At 40.1% G+C, this 18,959-nt stretch overlaps 1 protein-coding gene across 1 annotated transcript in view; it reads left to right on the top strand.

The window, feature by feature from the left end:
- The first annotated feature begins 16,552 nt into the window (after positions 1-16,552).
- Positions 16,553-18,959, top strand: part of eya2 (EYA transcriptional coactivator and phosphatase 2) — a 35,891-nt gene continuing 33,484 nt past the window's right edge. Inside the window, 1 exon segment of the mRNA XM_031843440.1 lies at positions 16,553-16,873. The gene's annotated coding sequence lies outside the window, so the exon portion shown is untranslated.

The following is an 18,959-nucleotide window of genomic DNA, read 5'->3' as shown; positions in this document are numbered from 1 at the left end:
GACATTTTTTTGAAAATATCTGTAGCTTCATTTTGTTAAAATGAATAAAAAGACAGACAAAAACTTCACTAGTAGATATATATGGTGTGTCGGGCATGCAGGGTAATTTTGAAAGGCCATCGACGGCATGACTAATCATGGCCATATTAGTTTACGGGCCATATCTGGTCTTTGGTCTCCCTCGTTTTTCTCACAGTTCTCATTTTTCTGTTGTCTTTATGGATTTCCCTCTTGCCTCCACCAAAGGTTTGGCTGCTGTTTTATGATGGCATATATTGTGATGATGGTGACATATGCTCTAATACGCTTCTCTCTCATTTATTCCTGCTCCCTGGGTTCCCATAAATCAGTGCAGATATGGAGCCCGGCTTAGCTACATGCCACTCATGCCACAGCAAACACTCCTCAAGGGACATGTGAGGGCTAAAAAACACAGAGGCATGAAAGACAAATCAAGCAGTTCCTCAATATCGTCAACGTCCAGTTATTTATTTTTACATTAAATTCAATGACGATTACTGATGATCTAAAACTTTTTATACTCTTCTCTTCACTCATAAAGAAATTAGAATATGACATATTTACTGCCTGCCTCCAACTATTTATTGGCAAAGCAGTCACTGAAGTTTTTGCAGTGAGATTTGGGGGAATCCAATGAGCCCCATTAACACCACACAAACCGGTATGACTGAGCTGTCTGAGCGCTTCTGTCAAAGGTCTGCTCACTGAAGCCAGATGTCAGAAAGAGAGAAGGGGTGAGAGAGAGACGGATGACAGAAATGGCTGAAAAGAGTAAGGTAGCAAAAGGACAGGATGAAAAACTGGGTGTTTGGGGTTCCCCTGGCATTCTGCATTGCGCTAGCAACACCAACATGCACACAAACTACACACACACACACACACAAATGAACCGACACATGAATGCTGAAGTATTCAGCCCAGACTCTGAATCCAACTGCTGGCTCTGATCCAACATTAACATGGCACAGTCGTGTGGGTGGAGTAGGCCAACTTTCTTCTTCTGTGGTAAAGCTGCTGTGTGGCACCAGAGAGTGAAACCAGCGGCATCCCTCTGCCACTGCCAGCTCCTTCCCTTTTCTCTTCTTCTGTGGTGGCGGAGCTGGTGTGGTGACAAGGGCAGCCTGCGATGCAGTGAGGGCCCCTCACTTGACTGAATTATCTCATCAGGGTCCCTTTATTAGGAACTCAGCAGGCTTATTATTTTTATTATTAACGGCCTGTGTTTTCATCCTCAGGATGCCAGGCTTCAGTGCACACAGCTGTTTCTCCTCAACTCCTATGTTTTCTTAACTTAAGAGGTGCTTTTGCAAAATGCCGTTCAGATATTTTTCTTCAGCATCCCCCCCGCTCTATGCCTATCTTTTCACTGGTCTGGCTTACTCTATTTTTTTCCTCTTCCTGAGGCGGGATTAGGCCAAGTTTAACAGTCATGTCTCCAGGCTGGAGTGGCAGGCTAGTAAAATTATGTTGAACACAGCGAGCCAGATAATCATTAAAGTATGAAATAATAAATCCAAGTTTGCCTGGTTTGTCTCAGGCAGGGCACAATAATGTGCGCGGACATTCAAAGTGACAGTAAGAAAGCAATAGATGTCTCAACAGTATATCGCCTTTGGTGCGAAGTCTTTGTAGAATTCGCAGACATCTATTATGAAATGCTGATTAAATATACATCATGAAAAAGAGACAAATGGTCGCATGAGAAACAGCAATAAAGGAAATCATTAACAGAAAAGTGGACACAGTTCCTCAGAGAGTCTCTATGCTGAAATCCTACTGGGAAGATTTATGTGGTATATTTCTGTCTATCATTCATCACACCCCCACTGTCTTTTAGAAGAGGGTCTTGAAGTGAACATGGAGACATCAGGCTGCTAGCTAATAACCCAGTAGTGGAAGTCTGATCAATAGCACAGCTCAGGTTTCCCAGCTACAACACAAAGAGAAAGTGTAGCAGCAGCTGTTTAGAGCTTCAGTCTAGAATATGAACTGCAAAGAGTAGAGAGGCATTCCTTAGTGCGGTTTAACATATGGACACTTTGCTCGTGTAGAAGATGAGGATTCAGCACAAAGGGCAACAGTGCTTTTTTTGTGAATATCGAGGGCTTTGTCCCTTGAACGTAAACATATGGTGTTTTGGGGCCCTCGATGAAGAACAGTCTCCTATTTATAGTTGTGGATTAAATGCCCTAGTTTTGTAAAAACAATTGATGTCTATGGCAGAGAGGAACAAGCTATATCTGGCTTTAGGTACACAGGCAATACTTGTTAATCAGATTATTTAATCGTTGGTTATTTAGGCAATAAAAAAGTTAGAATATCCTTCAAATGATCACAACACATTCATAAACCAAAATCAATTTATTTTATAGAGCAGCATATTAGGTATTTCTTAAATTTAATTCTAAAATTGTACTATCATTTTTTAGTTACTGCAAAATATGCAATTTTGACAATGATTCAGACCATACAGCATAGAGCTATAGAGCCTGTGTTCAGCTCCCTAACACCATCTGAAGACTATAATAAAGACAGAGACAACCAGAAAAAAATCTCACAAATTCAAACCGTACAGCGGAGCTCATGCTGCGTTCAGAAGCAGAAAACATGATTCACACACGGAGACATGCAGACACCCCTTCAGCCGTCAGCTTTTATGGATCCCAAAAGTCCCATTATCACAACCCTCCAGCGCATAATATATTCTCCGAAGCTTTGTCACTGGGCCCAGTGACTCAGGCTCAATATTGTCTATTCCACTGTACCTGTCTCGCTCCCAAAACTGTTTAAACTTGTCAAAATCACTGTGTGATTTCACCACCATCTCAGTCTTGGAGGGACTGGAGCAGTGTTCTCCGCAGCCAGCGCTAAATCACAAGAGTGAAAGCACAGCATGAAAACCATGTCAGGATAAGCAAGATGAATAGGAGACACGAAAAAGATGGACTGGAGCAGTGCAACAAAGTGACAGTTTGAGCAAACGAGCTGCTGGAAATGTGTTGCGCTCCAGTGACGAATAGGATTCGAGTTGTTGCATCAGCTAAAGAAGTTCAGCTGACGCTAATGTTGAAAATCATGCTACTGAATTCAGATTTACGCGATCAAAACTGTGTGAACTCTGACTGGACAACCATGTAGTTAACGTTTTATGCATGCCTTTGTGGGTTTTTTTCCAAACAGGCCATTCTTAACCATTGAGTCATACTTTACTTCACCACAGCTTGATGATGGTAAGACTAGACTTGGTAAAACCAGAAAGGGGGGATGGTCGGTCACAATGTTAAAAAAAAAACACTCAGCGTCCATCACTCGTGGTCCCAAGACAATTGGGTTACTTCCCATCCTGGTGGTTTATCAATAAAGTGATTACCTTAATAGAAAGGACAGTGCCTTTTAAAAGCCTTTTTACTTGTCAGATAATTAAATCAACCAATAGAGAATCTGTTCCTGATCAGATGCATGAATTATTGATGAGCCGATGGTATCTCATGTAGGGACTCTGGGGGTTATCAATAATTGATGGTCTCCATCTGGATTAATGTCTAAGTGTGTGTGTTAATTCATCCACCATTCATATCCATCAATCAATGCAGCGACAATCGGGGGAAGCCAAAGTGCAGCAACCTTGACGATGATTGCTCATCTGACTTTGATTGCTCAAACTTTTTCCCTCAGTTGTGTGCAGAGTTATTAAAACCAAGCCTTGTGTCCTTCAGTGCCCAGTCTGAGTAATAACAGGGCAATGCAGTATAAGTCAAACAGTCTTGTTCTAATTAGGTGTGGTTGTGTGCGGTGTTCCAGCGCCTGTCGACTGCTCACAGACATGACCATAAACACGTTGGACCTCGGCGCTCTGTGGATTCGCAGAACAGTCCGCAGGACCAGGAATGATCCAATAAGGCCTTTTTCTCATGTGTTTTATTTCTGAGCGGAAGGAATGAATACACGACAACCACAGGGGAATATTGTTGCAAAGATGAAAGCGAGGCAGAGTGTAGCAGCCGTAGAATTCTGTTTTTGACCAAAGAAATCCATTTCTGTCACAGTTTTAGTTTTCACTCCAAGTCAACTTCCTTGATCAATTGTGTGATGAATTTCCTCTTAATATCTAGTTTATAAAGAATCAGAAGAAAGTTGTAAAAAAAAACTAGAAGAGAAAACCCTTTAATTTTCTTATCTGTAGGCTGTGTAATAGATGTACATTTAAGAAATTACAGTGATTTTCTGCAACTGGAGCTCAATTATGGCCACTAACTGGTGTCCTAGCACAATCTGTGGTGTCTTACTGACTGGTTTTGGTTTCCATGCGGTTTGCAAAAATGACATAATGACGCACTGGACTGACACTTTGAACTGACACATGCCCTCCAATGTTTGGGTTTCACCCGGAAGACATTTGGGACATCCTCATATTTAAGTGCTTACAAGATGTATAAAGTCTGAAATAAAGACATTTTAACTATCTCTGTGTTATTATTGTTGATGAAACTTTAGAATGTGGTACACAAAATCCTGACGAGTTAACAACAAATGAATAAAGACCAAATGAGTTTTAAATCTGCTGATGAATGGCTAACTTGAATTGCTCTGAATCAAGGACTTTGGGTAGTATTGCCGACTTAAGATTGCTAAATACTATGATAACAAACCAACGAACCAAATTAACGTTGACGCTGAAATTTAAAGTGGGTTACAAGACAATTCAACATTTTATCAGAGGACAGGCAAATACAAACCTTTACACACAGATATACATACAAAACATACCTACACAACAACAATGCTTAAGGTGCAAGTCACATGCTGGATTAGATACAAAAGATATTTGATTGCACATATTATTGGCCAAATTATCTCACGTCAATTTTTATTTAGTTTCCATTTTCTCTGAGCAGTTTAAGCACTTTTTGTCCTTGTTGGAAATATAGTGCAAGAATATAATGAGTCTTGGATCAGTGTGTTGAATCAGTGTGCAATGATAAGTTCCTAGATATCTGGAAATCTGCAAACTAATCTGCTTCTTTATTAATTGCTGTTGTCCTAATTGGCTGAATTAGGGCATTATCAATCACTTCTTTCATTTTATGTTCGTGTGAGTACATAGTTATGAAGTATGCTGATGCTGTGTATTAAATAGTAGCTGGTTCCTGATTTCTTCTTTACTCATTCACTGGGAGCTACTCAGGATTTTGTTGTACCTCATAAGTGTTAACGCGGAGCCTTCCTCTTCTTTTCTCTCAGCTCTTTGTGGGCGGAGTTTTCACACACTTTGCAGTGACATGGCAATGTGCAACAAGGTGAGGCCTCGCTGAAAATCCACTGCCTGGAGCCACCAAGCAGACCGGAGAGGAAATTAACACATCGCTCCTTTTTTTTACACTTTTACCTTTAACTCTCCCTCCCTTCCTCTTTCTCATTCACCCCAGGCATCGAACTGATAATCCAAAAGGTCACCTGTGGCCTCCTTCTCTCGCCCCTCCCTTCTCTTTCTCCTCTACGTCTGAGAATAAAAAGACAAAACAAGCCTGAGGGAGTTTCAGTCCTGATCACCGAGGGCAGGTAACTCTGGGAGTCAAACAAGTGTCTCCTCTTCCCTTCGCAATTTTCCCCCACATAACTTCCTTGTTCAAGATCCTTTACCTCAGTCGTGAAGGTGAAAAAGTGACATGGATTATTGAGCGACTGAAATATATACGGTTATATACACAGAGTACTGTACTCTTTGAGAGCCTGGTTTCTCAAAATGTAGTAAGATAAGAACAATGTATACAAATACAAATACATGCTGCATATAACAAAAAGGGAAATTGATTCACAAGTTTTGCTAAACCTGATGATTGTTTTATATGTCATTGACTGCTGACTTCTCACTACTCTTAACCGGCCGGTGGGGGCCGCGAGTTATCAACGTCTTCAGTTTGGACTCTTGTTTGTAAACACACAGGACTGACAGTTTCTGTCCAGAGGAGGCGTTAAACAGACAACACGAAGTGTTACACCGTGAACAGTTTAATGTGACAACACAACAAGTTTACAGTAAATAAATAAACCAGAGCACATTGGCTGAGTAGAGTTTGGAAGTAAAAATACTTTAAGTGTCATGCATGTACGCTGCATACACAGACTGCCCTGCACTCCCCGTTCCCTAAACACACCTGGGGAGATCTGCAATGTACTAAGTGCACTTGTCTAGTCTTGACCTAGCAACTTCGTTCGGCCCTTAATGTAAAGTGATGTGATTAAACTGCACACTACTCCAGTCTCTGATTCTTTATGTCAATGTATACCGAGAAAAAAAGACGAGAAGATAATGGTATGCAGATAAACGACACACTTTTTTATTGTTGTTCAACTTTTAAGATTTGACACTTTCCTTCTTGTAAGTAAATTTTTTTTTGTGTGCAAAAGGGACAACTTAACAGTGTCTCTCATTCATCCATTAGCCTCCTGCTCAGCTATCACTTTTCGAATCATTGATTTGCAGGGATAAATTCTGTGGATTTGTGTAAGCTTTAGGTGGGAGGAATGAAAGTGAAAGGTCAAGGGAAGGTACCCTCCCACATTTCGTTGAGACTCAGTCAATATTAATACAGTCGAAGCAGACAGGTTTACCAGTGACAGCAATTTGTCCTTTTCGGTCTTACTATAAGTCCTTCCTCGTTTAATAAGTATGAGTTGAGTTTCTCCAGTGCTTCAATAGCATCTGACTTTAAACATGAAGCAGCAACGTTATGTGTTAACCACGATTTTATGTGAAAAAAAACTTTCCACTGTATATCTGAGATGTAGGCTGCAGCCTCTCTGACTCAGACGTTGCAGGGTCTTATATTACCCTCATTAAAATACTCTCTTTCCATATTTTTCAGACAGACAGTACAGTTCATTATATTCCAACGAACAGAAAGGATGTGAAAATAAATTGGATATTAGTTTTTTTTAACTTTTTGCCTGTGGGTGACTTTAATTTCAACTCACAACCACAAGCTAGAAACAGTATGTTAATAAGCGTAAGCTTCAAAGAAAAATATATTTTTACGCTAAACCTCTGCATGTTGGGTAGGAAATACAGTTTGGTGTACACAGCATCTTAAAAGTCTGTAAAGTTACTGAGGGTGCGTCTTACAGCATATGAGTCTTAGTGTTGACATTATTTTTGACCTACGGTTTTTAATGATGTTCCTGTCCTTTGACCTTGGTGCGGTATGATCCAGTGGAGAGAAGGAGCAGTCGCTCCGAAGGTTTTCTCTCTCAGACTCAAACCTGTTTCAGATTCTGAGGCAACGGGGCTTCCGCATCTCAGGAAGCCATGAGAAAGTATTTCATATCGTTCCCTTTCCTTTAAAAAAGACACCCTCCTTCTGCTTATAATCTTTCACAATTACTCTCTCTGTTATTCTGAATCACTCTATGTTTTTCCTCTCCACTTTATTTGTTTGTATTCTTAGTCTCTGTTCAATAAAGATACGAGGTGTCTCAAAAGCAGGATTTATTAGGGAATATGCAGGAGAGGCTTCAGTTTGTTTCTATTGACGAGAATTGCTGACTGTCTTCTCTGTATCCTCCTCTGTATCTTCATATTCTAGCACCTAATGATGTTTTCACTTCATATCAGAAAACGTTTTTTTTTCCTTTTCTTTCTTTTCGTCATTATTTCTTCTCCCCCAATCGCATCGCTCTTTATCTCCTACCACTCACTTCCTTCAGCTGAACTTCATCCTGCCTTCTGATAGAAAGGCAGACATGCACATACAGGTCATGTAATGAACCCTTGCTTCCTTCAGCCTTCCAGCCATGGGAATCAAGTACAACATCAGCAGAGATGACATCATGCTGTACACTCACAGGTCACAAGTTTAAACCCTTAATATTATAAACACTTAAACTTAACAAAAAGGATTTGTTTTTCTGTTGCCAATTGATCATGAACTTATGCAACATGAAGTACTACAATAAAGGACAAATAACAAAGAGATGAAATTATTTCTGCTTTCGATGTCAGTTGTGTTTGTTACTTAAAAATAACGGCTGATGTTTTTCATTTAAGCTTTATTGTTTGCTGAACATTAATCACATTACTGATTGCTTTGTTCTGCCACAACGAGACAGCCGGTTGGTATACTTTCTTAACCAACTGTCATATTTCTTTCTTTACTTGTAATAAAACAGATGCCATGTGATTGCACTTGGCGATACTCGCATTGTGATGCGATGAGTAAGATGGAGAAGATCCAATGAAGAAACAGTTGTCATGCTCAATGCAACCTGCCACAGGGCAGTTAATATGAGTGCAATTATAAGAACAATACTTAATGAAATTTAATATTTGTGAGATATATCACAAGGATGAGAACCATCCTCGCCTTTATATCATTTGTAGTGATGCAAGAGCAAGGATGGACAGTAAGTTCCGTGTTATAAGTGCCAAAGAACAGAATGTTTTGTTCAATTCAACATGGCCAACATGTGCTCAAATTTATCCTTTGTTTTTAGTTAATTTTTAGTGAAAATACATCTTTTATTATTTTATTCTTTTAGCCACCACTTTGATCCGGACTGAATATCTCAAAAACCATTGGATGAAATGCCATGAAAACGTATACAAACATCCCCAGAGGACACTTTTTGGCTTTTAGTGAAATGTCTTGACAGCTATTGCAAGGATTGTCATGACATTTGTAACATAGATCCATAGTGCACAGAAGATTAATCCTAATGAGTTATGGTGATACCCACCACCAGGTCAAACAGAACAAAGAAATGTCCACGGGGCGAATGATTAACACACGGTGAAATCATCCCTGAATTGAAAAGTGACATTTGTTCAAAATGATTAATTACATTTGGGTTTGAGCTGTAAACTAACAGCCTCTTGACCTCATCGTATGCTTGTTCCTTTACAGTTAAGGGTGTAGTTGACTCAAAGCTCTTCTTTTTTCCATGTTCCTCTCTATAAAACATTAGCCGAAGGAAAACCATTCAGTGGAGTATCATCATCCTCCGGCGATGTCGCTCCTCCGTTGCCACCAACATCTCAGAAATCTAACCAAAAACTCGTACATTGTCAGCAAAACAATAGGTCGTGTTGTTGTGAAACTTTTTGAGTCACATGGACAGGGCAGGAATACAATACTCTCACCACGCCTTGTCTTTGTCAGAGAGAAAGTTTTAAAAAAACCCTAAGCTTTCAAGGATCCTAAAGTTTGACGCTTTCTGCTCCGTCGTGGGAACTCGTAAAGCTACGTGTGAACGTATATGTCTCACCTCTGGGCCCGTGCGCAGGAAATGGAAGAGTTGAAAGTGTGTTTTTGAGTGTATGGTCTAGGTGCGGGTGGAGGGTTTCAAAGAGCAAAAAGTTGTGGAATTCTCTCAGGAGATCATCCATCATGTGAGAGTAAGGAGACTGGCTGGGGTTTTGCTTTATTTGCGTTCAGGAGGGAATTATAAATCACCCAAAGTGAGAACAAGTGTCAATCTTCAGAGCTGTTGCTTGAACAGCAGCTGTGTATTTCGTTTCGTTTTCGTCCTTAGTTTTCTTAAGACAGACAGGAGTTTATAGCTTCTTTTTTGTTTTGGCCGATTGTACTTTTTGTACTAATTTCCTTCCTGTTTTCGATAGAACTTGTACCTGATTAAAAATGACAGCTCGTCGATCCAGTGTTGACTCACATACCGAGTAATACAGAATGGAAATGTAATGCATTTTCACACAGGTTGACACAGCCACTGTTGTGTTTGTATGCATGGGAAAACATACAGAAGAGTCAGGTGAATACCTGCCCTGAGGATGTTCAATTTCACATATCCGCTGAGACATTCCTTTCAAAGTTTAATGTTGTGTGTTGCAGTTCCGGTGAGAAACACTTTCTCACGGTTCAAAAGGGAAACCCAAGGGCTCACAGTCTTGTTGTACCTGCTGAGTAAATAAACAGAAAGTGTTAATGGGATTGAATGACATGATGATGTGCATGGAAGCCCGCTGTACTGCAGCTGCGGAACAATTGGCATCAGGATGAAAAAATCAAGATAATCTATTTCAAATAGCATTATCCTAATAATCATTGGCATCATCACTTCATCAGAGAATTCATTTCTCAATAAATTGATTAGTCCTTTGGTTTATAAAATGTCAGAGGATGGGGAAAAAATGCCCAAAACAATTTATCAAAGTATGCAACAATTTTAAATATCTTGTTTGGTCAGAACAACAGCCCAGCTATTCAATTTGCTGTAATGACTGCATGTAGATAAAAATGACTTTAATCCCAATGAATTAATCAATTGCAGGAACAGGTGCAGATTCATTTTCTGTTGATTAATTGACGAATGATTTCAGCTTTTATTAAAAGTTGCATGAACTATTATGTCCATTAAAGAGTTTTAATCGTTTTTCGTATTTATCCCCATGACTGAGACATACAGAGGATGGACTGTGAACACCTCTACAATACAATACAATCGCGCTGCATTGTTTACTGATTTTGTTGTTGTTGCGAAGGTTGTGTTCGGCTATTGTTGAAACCATTAAAGGAGCTGATTCATCTATCGATGGCAGTTTTTGAGGTCACATTTTCTGGTGTTTGTACAAGCGGAGACAAAATACCATTAAGGCCTTTTATTACAGCATAATTCAGTCCAACACAGCAACACCACAAGCCAAAGACTTATAAATGACCAGAGATGAATCATCACCTCCCTGAGACAATGGTAGTCTTTATTGGAGGTATGTTTTTATGGATTATGTTGTATCATGCAGATATGTATTTACTGTATATTTGTGTCCACCCTCTTTGGGTTGATTAATAAAGAAATTGATAGAATTACATTTCCACATTGTCACATCCGTGTTGCATTTTCTAAGTATAACAACAGATTCAGCATCCAGCATCTAATAATAATAAATGATGTGTATAAAGCTGGGAACATTCCACGATGCATTGTTACGTGTGCATTTCTAATTTCTATTCCTCATGCTGCGCACAAACATCAGTCATATAATACAGTATATCACATCAGTGGAGCAGCTCCTGCAGGCTGAGGTTTCATCCCGCTGTGGAACCAACTCTGTCTGAGGCTTACAGCCTGAAACATCTGTTGTAATTTCTGTCAAATTGAACTTTTATTACCTGGTCATTAAAGCCGCAGCAATGGCAAAACCAGATGGGTTCTTGCTGACCTTACAACTGCTTCTTTTTTATGGTGTTGGTGAAAATTGAACCAAAGGAAGCCGTGCGCTTTATAAAATTAAGGCAATCATTCCCACATTCCTGAGACACGGGGGGCACTGAGGAGGGCAGAGAGAGGTGCAGAGTACGTATGTGTGTGTGTGTGTGTGTGTGCATACAGTATACAGCGTAATCTTCCTCATGGGTAGATTCCTGTGCAAACTCAGAGTGGGAATGGATTACATAAAATTGTTTTATAATGTTGTGGTTATATAAAATAAAATCTGTAATTATCTGTAAAATACAGTAACTATTCCTTACATGACCTTTTTGAATAAATTAAAGGATTGTCAGAAAATTGTTCATAAATGGGTATTGATACAATATGTTTCCGTACTGCAAGTTAAAATTAAATGTTAAATCCCTGTTATGCATCTCAAAAGTTGGATTATACTATCTATTGTTGTTTTGTCAAATTGAGATCTGCAATATATTACATTTGAAAAACAACCCCTTCCCGGCCCTGCACATGCGTGTGTTCCTGATGGGCCTCCTCGCTGTACGGTTAGAGGCAAGGGTCAGTTAAATAACACGCACAGCATATAACCAGCCTGGGTGAGAGCTGTCTCACTGGGAGGGAGGGCTGCTCCATCACTGGTCCCAGTGGGGAAGAATGGAGGGATGCTGGGTGTGTTTATTAGAGACAAAGAGAGGGGAAATGCTTTTTTAGACGGGTGGAGGGGGAATTTGCCTCCCGTTCCCTCATTTTAAAGTCTGTACTGGACCTGAAAAATGTTTTATTTTGACATTGTTTTCATTTTTAAAAAAAACAGAAACATTAGTATGACAATTGTATGTCATAATAAACAATACATGCTGGATTCTAATCCATTGGAGAATTGTGTAAAAGAAATGTCCAAGAAATTGTTATCAAAGTAATGTGATTAATTAAGTCATCTTGGCACCAGTACACACCATCAGAACTGTTAGTTGGATGGAACAGCTTCGGATATCCCCTCCCCCGCCAGCACCTTTCAAACATTAGAATTGGGGGCGGGGGTGGGGGCTGCATCCGACAAGTTCTTTAACTTTACGAAACCAACATCTGACATTCACACCCACTTAACACAGTGATTTGCCAGGTGTGCAGAGATGAGAGAGTAAACCAGGGTTTGAACTGTTCTCTTGAGATCTCTTTTTATTTCTGTCACTTTTCATGAGTGCAACACTGCTAATGCCTTCCAGGAGAATGCAGACATGAGCATCTTATTTCAATATTGTGTCTTACCCTTTCTATGGGATCAGTTTTGTCACCGTGCCTTTGAGTCAGAATGGCTATAAACACTTTTTCCTTCAGATGTGGTCGGACAACACATCGTGCAAACTAGTCCTTTTAAGCATTTCAACATCTTTTAAAAATGGGGGTTCAAACTTGTGGCTTTCAACGTAAAGTGGACAGATGACGTAAGCAAACAAACAAAACTGATAAGCAGATGTGGACATGGCCATGCTTGTGCTCACAACACAAATGGCTTTTTCCTACATAATGAAAGTTAACAAAAAGCAAACAATTGCTTTTTACATAGTCACAGAAAGTGCTGACCAATTATTTAGTGAGTGCTCCTCATATTTTTGTGAACAAAAAAAGAAAAAACAGTAGTGTCAAGGGAAGTGATTGGAATATAAAGTAAAGCGTGGGAGAAAGAGGGAGATGGGAATTGAGAGGAGCAAGTGGACAGATGTTGAGGACTTGTGGAGTCAAAGAGACTTGAAAGCTGCAGGTTGGTATGACTTTAGGGAGGTGTTCTGCAGAGAGAGGTGTATGATATTGAAGGTGGAGGTGATGCCATGGGGCAGATGGGGTGTGAACGCCCGGGCAAGCTGAGGTATATGCTTTTGGGGGTTGTATAAAGGGGCATCTAAAAGCAGATGTGGTGGTTATGGGGCTCTCGCTTCCTTTCACATAAGCTCTGTGAAGTATAATATTACATTAATACACTCCTCGTGTTTATATTCTCTCTCCCTCCCTTTTCCCCGAGTTCTCTCAGTATCCCTCAGCATGGGAATAATAATGCTTATATGACATTCACATCCCTGTTCCACACAACAAAATGTTAAACTTTAAACCTTGAACCGCTTCTCATAAGAGTCTCCGAAAGCAGAGTTGAGGTACAAATGTATACCTCCGCAAACTCAGAGGCAACATTTTCCTGTATCCTGACGGGAGGAACACAGATGACACATTGTGACAGTAACTCTGTGTCAGCGGATATCAGCAGCTGGCACGAGGAGAGACAGGCAGCCAACTGAGCCCAACTGAGGAAGAGAGAGACAATGGCAGCTTTTGTTTCTCCACCACACATTCCAGTGGAAGAGAGGCGTTGGGCTGCCCGCCTGCTGTTTGAACCCGAGGCAGACTAGTTCATCGTGTCTGGGTCACGGTACTTCCCAGAGCAATTGTCATTTCGCACCTCATTGTCACAATAAAGGGTTTTTCCAGCATGTCTATAAATATATTTCATTGATTTTTTTCATTCAATTAACACCAAAAGAGACAACGTTTCTCCTAAATAAACACATCATAACAATTACTTTGAGTGTGGTATCACTGGCAAAGTGTGAAATGTTTGGTATTGATTATTGGCAGAGCTATTGTGACACTATTTGACGTGGCGGGTGGTGCATAACATTAAACAATCAACAACAATCAACACAGTGCAAAAAGTAGAAACATTCAAATGTACAGTAAAATATAAAATAAAGTGCACAAACAGATAACAGTACTATAAACAAGTGAGATGTAAGTGTAATGTAAAAGTGTCGAGTGTATTTAAATCAGCAACATAGAGGGGATGTGCAGGGGAGTGACCGGTAGGAAATTGTCCTGGGGATGACAGAGTTAGTGGGGGTCCCGGGCTTTGTTGATGAGCCCGACTGAAGACAGGAAAAAACTGTTCAGAATAGTGATATCAATAGTGATAACATTGATAATTGTCATTGCTCATTTCACAAGTTAGAGATACCAGTTTATCCAATAACAGTAGCCTCAGTGGACCAGAATGCACTGCTTGTGTGTTGAGTGAGCGCCGTAATTAATTTCCTGGACTGGAAGATGTTCTCTCTTACAGCTGACATGTGCCAAATGCAACAGGTTGAGGCACATTCTTTGGGGGATTTTGGAAGTAATTATAGGTAAACTAGGAATTTACTAGCTGAAGTAATTCTCAATAAGTTGAGTCAAGGAAATAAAGTAGTGAACTGCATGTTCTGCTTAAATTCATAAGAGGCCTCCATCTTTGTGTTATATTGTAATGTTTTTGGTTCCTTTACCTTCTTAATGAGTTGCAGCTTTGCTATCTGGCTCATGACTATGAATGTTTAACAGATATTTGAGATGTACGTTTCCTCATATGCCTCTAGCTTGTTGTTATTTATAGATTAATAACTTGATGTGGAAGCAGCCAGCAGTTTAGTTCCACAGTGTTGGAAAAAAAAAAACACCTTTTCATCCAGGACACGTGTTGTTATCCAGCTTTTTTGAAAGCCACATCGCCGTCGAGGATGTTCTTTTCTCTTTTTTGGAAAGGTCATGCCGACACTAACCCATATGCATAGTGGCATGAGTCTCCCCCAGGTGCCCTCACGTATCCATGTCTGCGAGTGTCGAGCTGGTGTCAACCAGGGCATCCTGTTGTCCCCCGCTCAGGAGAACCTGTTTCCTTCTGAGTCACAGCTCCCAGCTCCGACACACTCTTCCTCATGTTACAGAATATACAGAGAGACAATGGCACACGAGTTGGGCACACATGAAGCAGGCACAAACACACACATATGTTCTCATAATATTAAACAAACAGGCAGACAGAGGATGAGACACCTGCATTGTGCCTCCTCCGTTTCAGGGTTAATTATGGTTGCGCCCAGGCAGACACAACTGTCAAATATTGCTTTTTCTTAAGTTCAGCAGGTGTTGTTAGGACTACACAACCACATCACCTGTTATGGCAACCTTGAAAGATCTTTGACATTTCCCATATACACAACCAGGAGCAGGTGATGTGCTCTAGGCATTGGGTCAGTATCATGATTATTGGCCTTCAAACTAAGTGAGTCCAAATATAATTTTACAGCTATTATTGGAGCTTCCAGATGAGTTTAGGGCTGTGAAAAAGAATCCTAATATCAAGCAGATTTTAAAGAACGGACTGAGCTTTACAAACAGTATCATATGAATATGTGTTATTTAATGGATATGGAACTTCCATGAGCAGTTCGGATCAATTGGACATTATTGTGATATTTGAAACAGTATACAGCTCTATATTCCATATTCAAGAGATGTCTGCCTCTCTTTTTTTAACAATAAATAATCAGCAGTGGAAAGTATGTTTATGGAATGAATAACTGCACTTTTTGAGGCACTTGGTATTTTAAATTTTTGTTACTTTATATTTGTAGAGCAGGGAAATATTACGTTTTTTAATCCACTACATTTACTTGAAAAAGTGCGTAAGATTATACATACAGAATATATGAGCTTTTGAAACATGATGCATTGTTATCGGTTAAACTATCCATTAGCATGTTAATAAATGACTGTAGCTACAACCAGCGGCTAATCTCTATCATTTAACTCTTTAAAAGGGAACATTTTGCATTACTAAGTTACATTTTAATATTTAGTATGTTTTGCTCAATACCTGTGTACTTTTTGGGCATGTTTACTTAATTACAATGACTGAATGCAAGATCTTTGCACATTGAATTTTTTTTTTACTTCTCCCATCACTTTAGATATTAAGCTTATTGTTGCTATATGTGCATATACGATTTCTGCTAAATGTGTCTGTGTATCGGTTCAAACAGAGAAATTGCACCTGCCAAGTTAGTTAGGCTTTATTAGGTTTTATCAAGCGAGGGAGGAATGGAAATAATGAATGTCCCCCCAACACATCCACACTCACAGCAGCCACTCTTGATACAACTGTCAACAGCCTGCAGCTATTTACCACAAACTAACAAATCCTCCTATCTAGACTGCATACAGGGCTTCAGAAAGGCGCACTGAATAGTTGGCGGGTCGTTGCGTAAACAAACGCAAAGAAGAGCCCTTGACCAAACAAAGATTTAAAGCGGAGATACAGAAGAAGTAGAAGAGGACGCTGAGAAGCGAAGCAGTTCTGCTGACGGAATAAATTAGAGCGTTTGAGATAAGGGAGCGCGCTCTGTCGTACACGCGTGCGCACACGTACACACACACACACACACACACACACACACACACACATACAGACGTCCAGGCTGCGTGCAGCGCGCGCAAGTCTCGAGAGGAGGAGGAGGAGGAACCAGAAATCTTCCCTCATTTACTTAACATCACTTCCCCACCGCCGGGAAAGCAAACACGCTCCTGAAGCTGCAGAGGAAGAGAAGCGATATCGACGTGAGTGAGTGAGTGAGTGAGTGTCTGCAGAAAGCTGTCAGCACCTGGAGCCTCCCGACCGAGAGCTTGTGCCTCTTCGTCCTCTTCCTCCTCTTCTTTATTCTCAGGAACTGCGAGTCATCGGGAGCGCTCACTTTGTCACTGATTTAGTCCGGGACACTTGTGAGGAGTCTGCGGAGTCCTCTGGGCATGGAGACACAACCGCTCTGACTGATAATCGGATTTTTTTCCAGCTGCTTTCTGAATAATGGTAAGTAAGAAATAGTCTGCCAAGCCTCTAAAGGTTTTTATATAGCCTGTTTTGTTTTTTGTTTTTTTTCTGGTCAAAGCATTATATTTTATAAAATATCCTCACGAGCTCATCCGGAAATATTTGTGTTCAGCTCTGTTTGTGTTCGATTTAGATAATCTTGTAAATAAACATCACATCTAATCCACGATTACATCAGAACAATGGCCTCTAAATAAGCCGCTTCCACTCCTGTATGGCTTTTAATTATATGCGCCATCAAATCAAATATCAACTCATGGTACGTTTACAATACAAATAATAAACACGAGACTAAATATCCTATTGTATTGCATGTACAAACATTTACAATTGATTTTAATAACTTCACCTAATTAATATAAATATTAGGCTAATACAATAATAACCATAATTGAAAAGGTGTGTTTTCATATAATGTGTGAGTATTTGAGACAACAACTACCAGACGTACATTGTTAATCCTTGAGGGGAAAACGAACCATAAAGGCCTCATACAAACGCTAAATGCTTGTTGAACGCATTTGTACAGTATACCCAAAATTATATTGTAATGCAGAAATAGGTAGGTTAATGTAAAAGTAAATATTTGCCTTTTCAGTGTTGTTGGAAATCTTCTTGTCAGCTGCGGATACCATCATATAATTTTCTTCTTCACTATTCAGCATAACTTTCTTTTATTTATTTAAAATCATTGCAAATTGGGGGCAGAGAACCCCCAAATCCATCATCAACAAATTAGTTATTTGTGTCTCCCTGAGACCTTTAAAAGATGTGGAGGGGGAAAGTGTGTGAGGCCCCTTCTCTTGAGCTCCTTTGTTTTTCTTGGTGCTGGTTAAATCTGTGCAACACTTCTTGCTTGGCTCAAGTACCGAAGATTACACTGAAATCACTGACACCCCCTCAGCAGCCACGCAGGGACCCTCATTAACTAAATTAGGGGAGCCTCGCATAAGCATTTTTTCAAAGGCTGGTATTCATATTTTTCAAGGACCCCTTCATGGCTCCAGACTTGAAACTCGCTCACTGTTTTAGGCAACCGTTTAAATCGCCTTTAAACATGTCCATCAGCCGCACAGTTGGAGAAGCAAGGATTTAGTGGGGCCCTTTTGGTTTCTGAAAATGTAAATAGATTTAAAGCAAAGAAAAATTACATTGTATTTTCCTGTACAGGATAGATTTTCATGACATGTCATTACATTTATTAGTTATGAAATATGTAAGATCATAACATCGCTTATTCTTAAAATTAAATTAGCATTAGTTGAACTATAACCTTGTTGGTTTTGCATTTAGATGGACATCAGAGCTTTTTGTTTTTATCACCATTGTTGCAAGTTTAATAGTAAAATGTGTTTCCCACCAGCTCACACTCATTTCTGCTTTCTATCAAATACATGTTTCTCCTTGTCAGAATCAGTTATCTGAAATAAACCAGCCAAAGTAAGGTTTGTTATTTAGATAGTTGCTGTATCACATTCAGGTCTGTGACGGATTGTAAAATCGCAGTAAATCTCCTTTTGTATACCCGTATTTAAACCCCCACAGATACCATCCAAGGGTCTTGATGGAGGGGTGGTGTATGTGCTCAGACCACATACCGAAGGTGTGTGCTCGGGCGTGTTTGATTTAACACTGCGGTTCGTCTCTTAATAACATTAGGCCCCATTTCTGGACTGCTGGGCCGGGTCCCTCTCAGCCTCTCTCCCTCTCTCTCCTCAGCCTTCGTGGTTCCTATTACTAGCTCTAATAAATTGTGAATAAGCAGCAGCCCAAAAAGTCCCGGGCTGTGGAGAATTCCCCATCCTGTAGCGCAAGGCACCCCCTCTTAAGAAAACACAAATTAATTCCAAACCCCTCTGTAGCCAAACGTTTGTGGAATGATAAATATTTTCATAGGAAGCTCGGCTCTTCCTGACTTTATCTGCACCAATTTCATTATATTTCTTCACAGCCGCACAGTTCTTGATGTCTTATAGCTTCTGTGCATCTCTCTCCTCCTCCTCTTCTTCCTCTTCTTCCTCTCTCTCTCTCTCTCTCTCTCTCTCTCTCTCTCTCTCTCTCTCTC

This window comes from Anarrhichthys ocellatus, unplaced genomic scaffold (genome assembly GCF_004355925.1).
Source record: "Anarrhichthys ocellatus isolate YVR2014 unplaced genomic scaffold, GSC_Weel_1.0 scaffold1, whole genome shotgun sequence".
Classification (NCBI taxonomy): domain Eukaryota; kingdom Metazoa; phylum Chordata; class Actinopteri; order Perciformes; family Anarhichadidae; genus Anarrhichthys; species Anarrhichthys ocellatus.
This window is presented reverse-complemented; position numbering and strand designations above follow the sequence as displayed.